A 16,017-nucleotide genomic window follows, 5' to 3' on the forward strand; every position below is an offset into this window, starting at 1 on the left:
CTCACCACACAATGGGCCAGCTTCCTCCAGGAAACAACACACTTGCTCCAGAAATTCTGCAACATTAACAACCTCCCTCAGAACACCATCCTTGCTACAATGGATGTCACCTTCCTATACACCAACATGCCTCACAATGATGACATAGCTGCCTGCCTCAAATGTTTATAACATAATGGAAAACCCTCACATATCTACCCCAAACACTCTGCCAAACTCATCCATTGCATCCTCACCCATTATAATTTTACATTCAACACCAAACATTTTTCCCAAACAATGGGAATACCCTTGGGTATTAGAATGGTTACCGAATATGACGACCTCTTCATGGGCCACCTTGAAGAAGAATTTCTGAACAAAAATGCACCACAAAACCAATGACAGACCTGAGATACATGGATGATATTTTCATCCTCTGGACAGACAACTTAAACTCCCTCATAGATTTCAACCACAACTTCAACAACCATCACCCATCCATTACATTCTCTCAAGAACACATCCACACTAACATTAACTTCCTGGTCACCACAATCAGCTTCAACAACAGACCCCTACAGACAACAATATACAAGAAGCCCATGGATCACAAAACCTATCTTCACAGATGCAGTAACTACCCCGAACACACCAAGAAATCTATCTACAGCCAGGCACTCAGATACCATAGAATATGCTCCAAGGAGAAAGTCCAGGACATACACCCTTAGCACCCTCAAAACTGCCTTCATCAAACAAGGACACTATACCAAAAAAGCAGATCGCATCATGGAATGGGCTACACAAATATACCAATAGAACCTGCTTCAATACAGAAATAAAACCCCCTCTGACCGCACATCTCTAGTTGTACCTCTAGTTGTCACCCCGCACTGGAATCCGTATGGGGTATCATCAACCAGTTATATACAATGGGGACCACATCCTGAAAGAAATCTTTCCCAATCCCCTTCTTCTGGCCTCTCAAGCAACCTCCCAAGTTCACCAAGCTCATCATCAGAAACAAACTCTCCACAGACCAGGACACACCAACTCATGGCTCACAGTGGCCGCAGGCTGCTCCAGGCCAATGGGAGCTGCTGGAAGCAGTGGCCAGTACGTCCCTCGGCCCACTCTGCTTCCAGCAACTCCCATTGGCCTGCAGCAGTGATCAGCCGAACCTGCAGATGCGGCAGGTAAACAAACCGGCCGGGCCCGCTAGGGGCTTTCCCTGCACAAGCGGCGGAACAAGTTTGGGAACCACTGCCTCAGAGCACTGGTCCACCCTTTTTGGTGTCCCATCTCCAGTTATGGCCAATCCCTGATGTTTCAGAGGAACATGAAAAACAAGAATACATCTGGCTAATTGAGCATTGGAGAGAAAAAAATCCTCCTTGACTCCTTCAGGTGACCATCTGAAGCATAAGATTTAATTATAGTTATTGTCATAATGAAGACCTTCAAGTGTTATGAGCATGCTGAGGGTAATGCAGAGCTTCCTGTTCTCCTTGTGGCCCACGGAGGAAGAGGAAGAACAAGGGGATTCATAAATTCAGACTTCAAAGCCAGAAGGGACCAGCATGACCATCCAGCCGAACACACACACACACACAAACAGGCTGCAGATTTTTCTCCCAAAAACTGGATTAAAGCCTATCTTTAGAAAGATATCTAATCTCACTTTAAAGACTCCAAGCAATGGTGAGTTCACCACCTCCCCTGTCAGCTGCTCCAATGTTTAATTACTTCACACTGCTAGGAAACTGCATCTTATTTGAAGGTTAAATTTGTCCAGCATCCAGCCACTGGATCTTGTTAGGTCTTTGACAGCAAGGCTGAAACCTCCACCCCCACTCCTCACCCCCAGGAGATATCTTTTCCATGTGTACGTACCTTCACACCGTGATTAAGTCAAAAAGAGACTTACAGGCTGGCAAGGAATGCTGGGGTGGGGGAGGCTATATATAAGTAATTCCCCCTGCCACAGTTAAAGTGAGTTTGGAAGGGAACTAGTTGTGGGTCTCTCATGCTCTTCGTTAGAGAGCTGAGTGGCTGTTGAAGAAGAGAGCTGGCTAAACGAAGAAGGAAAGCTAAGTTTTGTATCAACACAGGGAATAAGTATTTAGTAATGGGCTCTTCAATTTAGCAGAGAAGGGTGTAACCCGATCCAATGGTTGGATGTTAAACCTAGATAAATTCAGACTGGAAATAAGGTGTAAATTTTTAACAATGAGAATAATTAACCATTGGAACAATTTACCAAGAGTTGTGGTGAATTCTCTGTCAAGACTGAATCTTTTTCTAAAATATGTTCTCTAAGGGATTACTTTGGGCAAGTTCTATTGCCTGTGTTATACAGGAGGTCAGACTGGATGATCACAACGGCCCCTTCTGGCACCAGAAAATATGAATTGCCCCTCAGGGTTTTGCCTTAGTCCAGAAGTTCCCTGGATCCCTGCATCTGAGGGTGCTAAAGGAGTTGGCGGATGTGATTGCAGAGCCACTGGCCATTATCTTTGAAAACTCATGGCTATCGGGGGAGGTCCCAGATGACTGGAAAAAGGCTAATGTAGTGCCCATCTTTAAAAAAGGGAAGAAGGAGGATCCGGGGAACTACAGGCCAGTCAGCCTCACCACAGTCCCTGGAAAAATCATGGAGCAGGTCTTCAAGGAAACCATTTTGAAGCACTTCAAGGAAAGGAAAGTGATCAGGAACAGTCAGCATGGATTCACCAAGGGCAAGTCATGCCTGACTAACCTAATTGTCTTCTATGATGAGATAACTGGCTCTGTGAATGAGGGTAAAGCAGTAGACATGTTATTCCTTGACATTAGCAAAGCTTTTGATATGGTCTCCCATAGTATTCTTGCCAGCAAGTTAAAGAAGTATCGGCTGGATGAATGGACTATAAGGTGGATAGAAAGCTGGCTAGATTGTTGGGTTCAATGGATAGTGATCAATGGCTCCATGTCTAGTTGGCGGTCAGTATCAAGCGGAGTACCCCAAGGGTCGGTCCTGGGGCCGGTTTTGTTCAATATCTTGACAAATGATCTGGAGGATGGCGTGGATTGCACTCTCAGCAAGTTTGTAGATGACACTAAACTGGGAGGAGTGGTAGATGCATTGGAGGGTAGGGATAGGATACAGAGGAACCTAGACAAATTAGAGGATTGGGCCAAAAGAAATCTGATGAGGTTCAGCAAGGACAAGTGCAGAGTCCTGCACTTAGGACAAAAGAATTCCATGAACTGCTACAGACTAGGGACCGAGTGGTTAGGCAGCAGTTCTGCAGAAAAGGACCTAGGGGTTACAGTGGACGAGAAGCTGAACATGAGTCAACAGTGTGCCCTTGTTGACAAGAAGGCTAACAGCATTTTGGGCCATACAAGTTGGAGCATTGCCAGCAGATCGAGGGACGTGATCATTCCCCTCTATTTGGCATCTGGAGTACTGCATCCAGCTTTGGACCCCACACTACAGAAAGGATGTGGACAAATTGGAGAGAGTGCAGCAGAGGGCAATAAAAATGATTACGGGGCTGGAGCACATGACTTATGAGGAGCGGCTGAGGGAACTGGGATTATTTAGTCTGGAGAAGAGAAGAATGAGGGGGGTTTGATAGCTACTTTCAACTATCTGAAAGGGGGTTCCAAAGAGGATGCATCTAGGCTGTTCTCAGTGGTAGCAGATGACAGAACAAGGAGTAATGGTCTCAAGTTGCAGTGGGGGAGGTTTAGGTAACCCCTAGGTCCTTTTCTGCAGAACTGCTGACTAGCCACCCTAGTCTGTAGCAGTTCATGGGATTCTTCTGTCCTAAGTGCAGGACTCTGCACTTGTCCTTGTTGAACCTCTTCAGATTTCTTTTGGCCCAATCCTCTATTAGGAAAAACTTTTTCACTAGGAGGGTGGTGAAGCACAGGAATGGGTTATCTAGGGAGGTGGTGGAATCTCCTTCCTTAGAGATTTTCAAGGTCAGGTTTGACAAAGCCCTGGCTGGGATGATTTAGTTGGGAATTGGTCCTGCTTTGAGCAGGGGTTTGGACTAGATGACTTCCTGAGGTCCCTTTTAACCCTGATATTCTATGATTCTATGATTCCCACTCTTTACAATGCTTCTTTCAGGGGTTCACAGCCTAGCTAAGGCTCCTCCCCATCTGGTTCCTGCTCTCTGGAGATGTGTCCCGCTCTGGCCTAACAGGTTCATAGAGCCCCCTCCCAGGTCCTTCCCTGCTTCTGGGTTTCTCCAGGCTCCTTCCCTTGCCTAAGCGGTAGGACACAATTTTTTATAAAGCACATGAGTAGGAGCAGTCCTGTGACCTACAACTACAGATCCCAGTTTTAAAAGGCCCCAAAACCATAACATGTGCAATGGGATATGCATGTGCACCACAAGGCCTAAGTCTTGTGAGACATATTGCCCATATGCTACTAATTAATCCCAGATACAGAGCCACACACTTACTAACTCAAAAATGAACACTGATGAGCACCACTCTGAAAACAAACAAGTTTTAGAAGATTCACTCATCCATATTAAATTCAGCCACTCCACAAATATACAGCATGTGCCAGTGGTCCATCATATGTGTGAGAATATAAGCATTTACTGCTGCCCAGGCCAACGTAAAGGTGCTTGCTCTTTTCTCACATGTAAATATCATCATGAGCCTAGAAATCTTTATACATATGAATAATCTTTACTTGCACGAGTAGCCCCACTCAGGCTACTGGAACTAATGGCATGAGAAAGGGCAACTCTTGTAAGTAACGGTTGCAGGAATGCGTTATCCAAGTTTGTTCCTCCAATCATTGTTCCTTCCTTTCTTTAACTCTCAACTTTTTAATATATTACCTCAAATTAATATGTAATCTCCTATGCCATACTCCTCAAACAGGCAAAGCTTTTGAAATCAAGGGGAATTCTGCCAGAATAATGAGTGCAACACTGGGCCCTGAATACCTTTATACCCATAAAAGAAAACATTACTTCATTCATACCTAATTATATACTCCTTAACCCAAGAACTGATAAATGTTATTTCCAGCTCTCCCTTCTGCAGCTTTAAAAGTGGAAAATTATGCTGTATTTCTTACCCATAACCTTATGTGCCCATATCATGGGTTTTTCAAGGCCTTTACTTTGGGTATCTGATAGATTTCTTTTACCTTTTTCCCTATTCTCCCACACAATTCAGGGTCTACACTGAGACATCGACAAAAGAGATTTTTCCAGGTCAAAAGCAGCAAAATAAGATTATTTTTACAGTGAATTTCCAACCTAGTTAAAAAAAGAGAAATGGAATCTAAGAGACTCTAAGTGATTTCAAGCTGAAAAACTCAGTTAGGAAAGTGTGAGCGAAAGTGAGCAAGTGAGTATGAGTATGTGTGTGTGTGTGTGTGTGTGTGTGTGTGTGTGTGTAGTCTTAAATCTATAAGGGATCAAAAACTTTTGCAGATTAGTATGGTAAATTTCTGGAATTCAGTTCAACTAAGTACAGGATTATTCTTTTCAGAGAACTACTGGGAATGGAAAAGAACAGAAGTGACTGGGGTTGTTCCCCACCCCCCAACTGTATGATTTAAAAAACACACACCCACTCAACAAGTAAAGACAGTTGTTCAATCACATCTCATCTACTGTCACATGGCAAGGAATAAAACAGAAAGTCCCACAAGGGGGAAGTATATTCATTTTTAAAAGCTCCAAACTCAGCTAGGGTCTTGTAAGGATTCACTTTTAGATTAATGATTTTGAAGGTAGAATATATGAAATGTACTTCCAATTCATAGGATTTTAATTTAAGATAAAATGTATTGATACTAGATTCAAAAAGGCTAAATTACAATAGTATCCATATGTTTAAACCATTTCTACTACTGATACAATATACAAATTAAATAATTAATATTATTTCTGTTAAGAAACCATTAAATTTAAAAGAAAATTAGGGATAAACTGTTAGCCAGTCAAGAAGAAAGGACTTACTTTCAAAATAAAGGAAGTGACGATAATCATTATTAGTCAAGTACACATAACGTTTTTGTATTGGATGCATTTCAGTAGCCCTGCTCGATTAAAAATAGAACCAGGTCACTGGAAAAGTTTAATGGAATGTAATGAACCTAAATCACTGATAGCTGCCCTTCGAAACTTGACCACAGAATAAACCTTATTGATGAAGAAATTCAACTGACTTAAGCCTCTGATGTAATGATAACTTCTTTGATATACTGCTTCAGTAGCTCTGCAACAATAAACTTGCTAGCTTGTTATGGTGGAGAAGCATGTTATCTGAGCTCAAGCACCACAACCACCAAAGATATTAGATATTTCTCATGGCATACATTCATGACATACCATGTAATCACCAATTTTCTTCACTTAGGAGGCCAGCAGTTATAAATCAACAAGTTCTTGGGTTGTCTGACAAGCTATGGATCTTTCTAAGTTTATCTCACTGTATGCCCTTAATGTTTTCAGGGTTCCCGTTAGTTCTGGTGTTTATGAAAGACATCTGATGCTTCTGTATCACTTTTTCCTCTACACATCACTGCATAGCTGGATTTTACAACCATCCAAAATCTGCTATAAATAAAATCAGGACTGTCAAGTGATTAAAAAAATTAATCACGATTAATTGCACTGTTAAACAATAATAGAATACTATTTATATAAATATTTTGGATGTTTTCCATATTTTCAAACATACTGATTTAAATTCCAACACAGAATACAAAGTGTACAGTGCTCACTTTATATTTATTTATTATAAATATTTGCACTGTAAAAATAAAAGAAATAGTATTTTTCAATTCACCTCGTACAAGTACCGTAGTGCAATCTCTTTATCATGAAAGTTGAACTACAAATGTAGAATTATATACAAAAAACATTCAAAAATAAAACAATGTAAAACTTTAGAGCCTACAAGTCCGCTCAGTCCTACTTCTTGTTCAGCCAATCGCTCAAACAAACAAGTTTGTTTACATTTACAGGATATAATGCTGCCCACTTCTTAATTACAATGTTACTTGAAAGAGAGAACAGGCATTTGCATGGCACTGTTGTATCCAGCGTTGCAAGATATTTACATGCCAGAGGCACTAGAGATTCATATGTCCCTTCATGATCCATTCTGGAGGACATGCCTCCACGCTGATGATGCGTTCTGCTCGGCAACAATCCAAAGCAGTGCAGATCAATGCATGTTCATTTTCATCATCTGAGTCAGATGCCACCAGCAAAGGTTGATTTTCTTTTCTGGTGGTTCAGATTCCGTAGTTTCTGCAAAGGAGTGTTGCTCTTTTAAGACTTCTGACAGCATGCTCCACACCCAGTCCTGATCAAATTTTGGAAGGCACTTCAGATTCTTAAATCTTGGGTCGAGTGCTCTAGCTATCTTTAGTAATCTCACATTGGTACCTTCTTTGTGTTTTGTCAAATCTGCAGTGAAAGTGTTCTTAAAATGAACATGCGCTGGGTTATCATCCGAGACTGCTATAACATGAAATATATGGAAGAATGTGGGTAATACACAGAGCAGGAAACATACAATTCTCCCACAAAGCGTTCAGTCACAAATTTAATTAACACTTTTTTTTAACGAGTGTCATCATCATGCATCCGACAAAGTGGGTATTCACCCACGAAAGCTTATGCTCCAATAAGTCTGTTAGTCTGTCAGGTGCCACAGCACTCTTTGCCATCATCATGGAAGCATGTCCTCTGGAATGGTGGCCAAAGCATGAAGAGGCATATGACTGTTTTAACATATCTGGCATGTAAATACCTTACAATGGTATTTACAACAAAAGTGTTTTTGGCTACAAAAGTGCCATGCAAATGTCTGTTCTCACTTTCTGGTGACATTGTAAATAAGAAGAGGGCAGCATTATCTCCTGTAAATGTAAACAAACTTGTTTCTCTTAGCAATTGCCTGAACAAGAAGTATGACTGAGTGGACTTATAGGCTCTGAAGTTTTACATTGTTTTGTTTTGAGTGAAGTTATGTAACAAAAAAATGTACTTTTGTAAGTTACACTTTCATGATAAAGAGATTGCACTATGGTACTTGTATGAGGTGAATTGAAAAATACTATTTCTTTTGTTTATCATTTTTACAGTGCAAATATTTGTAATAAAAATAATATAAAGTAAGTACTGTACACTTTGTTTTCTGTGTTGTAACTGAAATCAATATATTTGAAAATGTAGAAAAACATCCAAAATATTTAATAAATTTCAGTTAGTATTCTATTGTTTAACAGTGCGATTAAAACTGTGATTAATCATGATTAGTTTTTTTAATCGTGATTAATTTTTTTGAGTTAATCGCATAAATTAACTACGATTAACAGACAGCCCTACATAAAATCCATTGAATATGAAGCAGCTGTTTATTATATGTGATATCTGAAGATAACAGTGGAAAACTGAACACTTGTATACTGTCTTTTTGCAAAAGCATTTTTGCATTTACAAAAAATTCTAAGCAAGCAAAATAGAAATAATATAAAATATTAGATTTACATACTGATTTAGCTGAAGATTTCAAGGTTGTTAGTAGAAAATGCCTGCTCTCATTAAGCAGATTCTTACCGAGGAATATTCATTGCTATAAAAGTGTCAACGGGGGGTACATTTTGTGGTTTCTTCAAAGTATAAAACTAGCATTTAATGCTTAAATACTCTGAGATACTAATGAGTGGGGGCTCTGAATGAAATTCTTCACTAATCATAGTGAATGTTTGACAGAAGTGACTATCATCTTCCAAACTTTAATCACTTGGAGAGCTATTACAACCCCATTCTTAGGATCTGGACTGAAGACATCTATGGCTGAAGATTTAGTTTGTCATTTCTAAGTCTGATTTATTTAAAGTTACAGGCCAGGAAAAGGTAGAGGTTAATCACATCATCTAAAATTTGTAATTATAAAGAATTATTTTAAAGCAGCAAGGCTAGGGGAAAGAAAAGCACAAAGGATGAAGACACTGACCTTTCACACCTTTAAAATTGCCATAGTCTCTTTGTCCATGTATATTTTTAAGGCTTGTGACAGTGTGCATTGGCATAACTGGCTGAAACCAGCAGAAGATAAGCAGGCTCTCTGAAATCATTCCTCCATTGCTCTGCCATGGAAAGGCATAAATGGGCACCTCTTGCTATGAATTTAACTTCTCCCAGTGATTTTTGTTGTTGTTGTTGTTTTGCCTAGGCTTAATCACTAGGACAGGATTCTGCGAAGTGTTTACCTTATGTGAGTCCTCAAATTCAATGGGACTGGAGGTCATTCAGCATTTTGCAATATCAAGTTCTTAACCAAGATCACAGCTATCAGGGCAATCTATGTCGAGAGCCAAAAACTCACACCTTCTTTCACTGGGTTGAAGTCAGACGTGGTTTTCCAAACTTCTGCTGGCATCTGAGATAACGGGGTAGGCCACAGGAACATCAGTGCACCCTACAACAGTTTATCTTTTATTGTCTAATATTTTAATTAATCACAAACTAATGACCAAGAGTAATATAAATAGAGGATTTATGATAGCCATAAGATAACCATACATTTCAGTGTTTATTCCATTCTTCTCTAATGTTATTTCCCGATTTATTTGAGTACAAAACAATAGCGCTCCCGAGACACTTTCTATCCCAAAATACTCAACAACCTTTAAGCAAAACAGCCACTGCAGCTCGTCTGCATGGTCAACAAACTCATGTTATGAGAGAGCAGTGGAAGGGGGGATGACCGTATGTCTGGGTACTTATACAGTACCACGCTCATCACCAGTATCTTTGCACCCTACAGAATGATACCATTTAAATTGCAATTGCACTAGCTGTAGTTTCCAAGTATTTTTCAGGTATAGAGAGCATTATAGCACTCCAATTTCCAGGTGATAGAGGCAAGAATACCACTGAGGATATCTACATCTGAAAAAAGGTTGCAGTCTCTTTGCAGGGGTGCTAGAACAATTTGTATAGTGGGGGTGCTGAGAGCCATTGAACCAAACTGTAAACTCTGCATATGATGGAAACCGCTTCAAGCCAGGGGGTGCAACAGCACCCCCAGCACACCTAATTCCAGCACTTAGGTCTCCTTCCCAGATGTAAACAGGATAAAAACCAGCAGAGAATCCAATATGATCTCAAGATTGCCCCAATTTTTTAATTGATAAATTTATATCAATTGATATTTATAAATGGATAATATTAGGGAAAAAATTGCTTCTTTTCCCTGGGGCAAAGGAAAATACACCTAGGTAAGAGAAACCCCACAAAGGTTCTATTAAATAAAACAAAAGTGATAAAATCTGTAAGCATATTTCTCTTCCTCAAACAGAGAAAGACATGTTGTGCAAATGAAATGCTTTCACATTCTGTATGTAAAACAAGAACACAATCATCAAGTTCCTGATCTACTAACTAGTTAGGCCTAATTTTTGCCCTTAAACAGCAATACAGATTTACCAATTTAGCTTTTCAGCACAGACTATTGTGAAGTTTTGACCAAACCAATCCACTACAATTAAGTATTACTGTCAGTAACCTGGCTAGAAAGGAGTGTAGAACTTATAAAATGTGACAAATTCTGAATTAAATTATCTTGCTTTTTGTGATTTTAATGCTAAGTTTTACTACTATTTTAAAGCAACAAACTGTGATATAACCTCCTTGACAAACACAGATTTGGGATAGAGGTCTATATCTTCAGTTTTACATGGTAAAAGATGGAGGGAAACTCAACACATTTCATTAGCCAGATTTCAGCCTCTTCTTTTCTACTGTGGGCCAGACATATGACCTTTGTATTTGGCATCAGTCATGTTGGTTAAGTAACAGGAAAGGCCCATTGCTTTTCTGAATACTTTTTTTTTTTTTAATGATGTCCTCGTGTGGCTCCAGTTCACGTTGTTAATTACATCAAGCCAGCATTCCACAGAGACGGTTGTAGCAGTGGCATCAGCCTGTAATCTGTCAAATTCCTTTGAAATCTCCTTCAACTGCTTTTGTAATTTTAGTGCCTTTCCGAAAGAGTCTCTATTTGTGTAAAATGTGTGAGATGTTTTGATCAAAATCCTCTTTGTGCATAGTGTAAAATGTAACATTTTATGGGTAGTGGGATGCAAATGCAGAGTCACAATTTTCCTGAGAGTGCCCTTGATTGTTTCGAGAAGATGGGATATCAATCCTCCTTTTTTCAGAAATTTCTTTCAGCTTCCAAAATTGGTGTTACAACTCTTAGTTGATACTTCCTTTTCATGGCTTAAATAAATAGCTCTGAACACCCATATCAGGGGTGCAATCCTGGCTCCACTGAAGTCCATGGCACAAGTCCCACTGACTTCAATGGAGCCAGGATTTCATCCCAGAAATTTACAAGTATTTATGCCCAAGAAGTTCCCACATTTTTTATTTTATTTTCCATTGTCTAAGCAAATGGGAAAAACCTCTGCCATACCTTTCTCTGCATTCTTGAATCACATTTTCAACAACCTGTACACAAGAGAGTCTGCATTTTTCTTTTCAGACAGAATAAATATCAATAAGGAGGAATGCATCATTCCCTATACAGATCCTTATAGCCATTATTTGGTAAAAGTCTCATGCCTGACCAACCATTCTGCATTAATGTTGATTCTTTTCATTCTTCCTCCTCCTGCACATTTCTCCACGTGCAGCACTCAGCAGTGGGCCCATAAGTTTAAATCGGTCTATCCTTCCAGGATGAAGTGTTTCAGCCATTTCTTTAAATTGCTGATTTTGTGACACATTGAAGGAGATGTTAAAAGAAGTCTGAAACTTTTTCAACAAGTTCAAGTCTTTCAAGCTGTTTACAGCATTGCCACAGCCATTTTTAAAAAATGAACAGAGACTGCTCTTCAATAAAGCTGATGATGAAGAGTTGCTAGAAGGCTTGGGATAGAGGGCTTTAATTATCATTACGTTTATATTTCAGTGAGGACAACAGCATTGAAAATATTTAATTTACAGGACAAGGTGGAGGAGTACTTGTGGCACCTTAGAGACTAACAAATTTATTTGAGCATAAGCTTTCATGAGCTACAGCTCACTTTGTTAGTCTCTAAGGTGCCACAATACTCCTTTTCTTTTTGTGGATACAGACTAACATGGCTGCTACTCTGAAACAGGATAAGGTGGGTGAGGTAGTATCTTTTACTGGACCAACTTCTGTTCGTTAAAGAGACAAAACTTTTGACTACATGGAGCTCTTCTTCAAGCCTGGGAAAGGTACTCAAAGTGTCACAGCTAAATACAAGGCGGGATAGATAAGAAGTTCACACATGTTGCAAGAGACCATTGAAGGTGAAGTGGGCAGTTAAGACCTTGACTGTCATAGGACAAAGGAGGGTTAGTGGGTTATAGATTGTTGTAATGAGCCATAAATCCAATGTCTTTATTAAGTCCATGATTTTGGTGTCTAGCAGAGTTATGAATTTAAACTCCAGGCTCATCTTTTGAAAGAGTTGTTCAGGTTTCCTTTGAGGACAAGGACAGAAAGGTCAGATAAGGCGTGATCAGTTTGTAAAAAGTGTTCGCCCATGGGTGAGATGGTGTTTTTGTCTTTTATCATTTTTCTATGTGAGTTCATTCAAGAGCATAGTAATTGTCTGGTTTCACTGACATAGTTATTGGGGCAGTTAATGCACTGGATGAGGTAATCCTATGTTGTGATAGGCATGTGTAGGAGCCATTCATCTTGAAAGGTGTGTTTTGGGGGGTAGAGAAAATCATAGCAGTGGAGATATGACTGCAGGTTTCACATCTGTTGTTATGGCAAGGGCTAGTGCTGCTTTGAGTTGGTGTGTCCTGCAGTGTTCCCGCTTATTTTTTACATCCATGCGCAGAATGAATTTTGTTATGTGCACCAGTATGGAGATGATGTGTGGCGGGGGTGGGGCCGAGAGATTTGGAGTGTTGGAGGGAGCTCAGGGCTAGGACAGAGGGTTGGGGTGTGGGTGGGTGAGGGCTCTGGCTGGAGGTGCGGACTCTGTGGTGTGGCCAGGGATGAGGTGTTTGGGGCGCAGGAGGGGACTCAGTGATGGGGCAGAGGGTTGGGGTACAAGGGGTGAAGTAACTCCAGCTGGGAGTGAAGGCTCTGGTGTGGGGCCAAGGATGAGGGGTTTGGGGTGCAGGCTGCCTGCGAGCTGCGGCAGGGAGAGACAACTCCCCTGAGCCCTCTCTAGCCAGAGCAGCTCAGAGCCGGAGGAGAGGCGCCCCTCCCCGCCTGCGGCAGCTCCAGCAGGGCTGGGTTGGGCTGGGCCTGGGGCACCTTTCCCCAGCTGCAGAAGCTGAGGAGCCACAGGGGAAGGGGCAGAATGGGGGGGGGACTCCAGGCTTGGAGCTCCACCACTGTAGCGCCCAGCCGGGAGTGGGTGAGGGAAGATGCTCTGGGCTCGGAGTTATGGCCAGGGCCAAGAGCTCTGCCACGGTCCCAGCTGGGGCTGAGAGTTCAACCCTGGCCAGGGCTGAGCTCTGAGCCTCCCCTTGTGGCCCCAACTGAACTCTCAACCCCACCTCACCTCAGCAGGGGCTGGGGAGGAGGATGAGAGCAGTGGGCGTGGGCAGGGCCTTGGCCGGAAAAGGCATGGCAAGGGGCTAGCCTCCCCAAGGGGAAGCTTTACCCGCTGCCCATGATGTAGGGTACACGTAGCTTTACACCACAGTGAAAAACAGGCTGCATCCATACTGCAGTGTAGCAACGTGCAGCAGTGAAAGGCTTGGGTGTGGGGGAGGCTGCAGGGAAAGACTTTCGCTGCCAGCAGGTCATTAAACTGCTAAAAATAGCAGAGTAGGCTATGCTTCGTTGTGTAGAGAGCCATGTAGGATACATACCTAAGGCTCTGTAGTGTCTTTACGCACCTAAACAGTGCCTCTCCATCTACACTATTATTCACACCCAGGCTGGGAGGCATGCAGTGTATGTACTCCACATGCCACCATAAGTGTAGACATAGTCTCTATTAGAGATCTGTACATCTCTCCCAGCTGGCTTCTTTTGGAGGTGCTCTCATGAGCTGTTTGGCAATATCAAGAACCAATGCTGATGTTCAAGCCACACGTGACCTGCTTTTGGAATTGGCACAGGCATCACCATTTCAGAAGGAGACAAGATCTGTGGATCACCTCAGCACATAACTAATTATTTGGGTACTACTGGAGGAAAATGCCATTCACTATACATGAGCCAAGTACTGAGGACATGAACAACTACAATGCTCTTTTAATATTGCTTACATCTCAAAATGATATACATTGCACAGTGAATTTACGTATGTGTATTTCCCCAGCCGATTTGCAACCATCTTAAATGTTGCCCAAAACATCTAACGTCAGATACAGCTTTATGAGAACAAGAAACATCTTGGATAACTTGTTTTCCCTTAGCAGGAAGACTCCTAGTGGAATTGAGGTGTGCACAATAAATGTTAATTAAAGCCCAGCCCTGTTCCTACTGATCTGTTGAATCACAGAACCATAGAAGATTAGGATTGGAAGGGACCTCAGGAAGTCATCTAGTCTAATCCCCTGCTCAAAGCAGGACCAACCCCAACTAAATCATCCCAGCCGGGCTTTGTCAAGCCAGGCCTTAAAAACCTCCCTAGGTAACTGTGGTGTTTTGATGTTGCTTGTAATTATTAGAATTGGGAGCACTGACTGTTGGGAGTCTGAAAGGACAGGAAATAGGAAGGATGGGGGAGGAGTTGAAGAGGCTGAGGGAGAGCTACTGAGGGGGCAACAGCAGCTTGGAAAAGAGGTTTCCACTTTAAAAAATAAAGTCCTGTTGAAGTTTGTTAGTACCTTGCATGGCTACTACAACATTTTGGCGACGAGGATGGATCTTCTGCCACTGAACCCACCTGCACCCTTTCTACAAAGCCCAGGTGAGCCTCCAATTGCTTTTACTGCCTGGATCCGTATGTTTGAGACTTATCTCCTTGCAATCAGTGCTACAGAGAGATTTCTGAAGTAAAAAAGCATGCTCTGCTAATCCACTGCCTTGGAGCAGAAGGACAGCATATATTTTACACTTTTCCCCTTGCAGACAATAAATATGAGACTGCACTCACTGCATTAGAGAAATTTTTTGTGCCAAAAGTGAATGTAGTAGCTAATCCCTACAGATTTCATCAGCATGAGCAGAAAACATGGGATACTATAATGCAGTATATTGCTTCCCTGAGGAATCTGATTGTAACTTGTGAGTTTGGGAATATGGCAGATGAGATGATTAGAGACCAGCTCATTGAGAAAACAACCATGCTTCGTGTAAGAGAACATTTACTTCTAGAACCACAACTTACACTAGAAAAAGCAATAACCATTGCTACCCAGATTGAGTCAGCTACAGCTGAAGCCAAAATAATGAGCATGGATACAGGAGGCACAGTCTAGGCTATGGCTCCTTTGCAGAAAAGTTCACTATCGCTGCAGACAAACTATTACAAGAGAAAAACAGTTGAACAGAACCAAGCAAAGTATAAGGCTTTCACAGACAAGCGGCGGGGTGCTAAGGAACCGAAGTTTCAGTGTGGTTCCTTCGTTAGAATACGAAAACCTGGAATTTTACGCAAAGGGGACCATAAATTCACAACTCCTCTTAAAACCATAGAGAAGAAGGGACCTTACACCTATCAACTTTCTGATGGGCAGGTATGGAATGCTTCTTATCTTGCACCTGCCTATGGACCAAGAGGAGATTATGCCAACACCCAGTCTGCATTGGATGACTTCACCATAGTATCAACACAAGAAGACATTGCACTGGAACCGGGGCTTGAGAGACGGCCTGTCAGACCCAGACGACCACCTGTCTGGACTAGAGACTATGTTATGTAGTATCTATAGTGTTTTCAGTGTTATATTTCTGTCAACAGTACAGTGCCTTGTTTCCTATGTTGTTCTAACCACAGGAACAAAATGTTTATTGTAACTGGGAGAGTTTCTTAAGAGAGGAGGGAATGTGGTGTTTAGATGTTGTATGTAATTGTTAGAATTGGGAACACTG

The 16,017-nt window shown here is 41.5% G+C and overlaps 1 protein-coding gene across 3 annotated transcripts in view; it reads right to left on the reverse strand.

The window, feature by feature from the left end:
* The window catches only part of ATP8A2 (ATPase phospholipid transporting 8A2), a 663,533-nt gene that overhangs the window by 438,169 nt on the left and 209,347 nt on the right, over positions 1–16,017 (reverse strand). The gene's annotated exons all lie outside the window — the stretch shown is intronic.

The sequence above is a fragment of the Dermochelys coriacea genome, chromosome 1 (genome assembly GCF_009764565.3).
Source record: "Dermochelys coriacea isolate rDerCor1 chromosome 1, rDerCor1.pri.v4, whole genome shotgun sequence".
Lineage (NCBI taxonomy): Eukaryota > Metazoa > Chordata > Testudines > Dermochelyidae > Dermochelys > Dermochelys coriacea.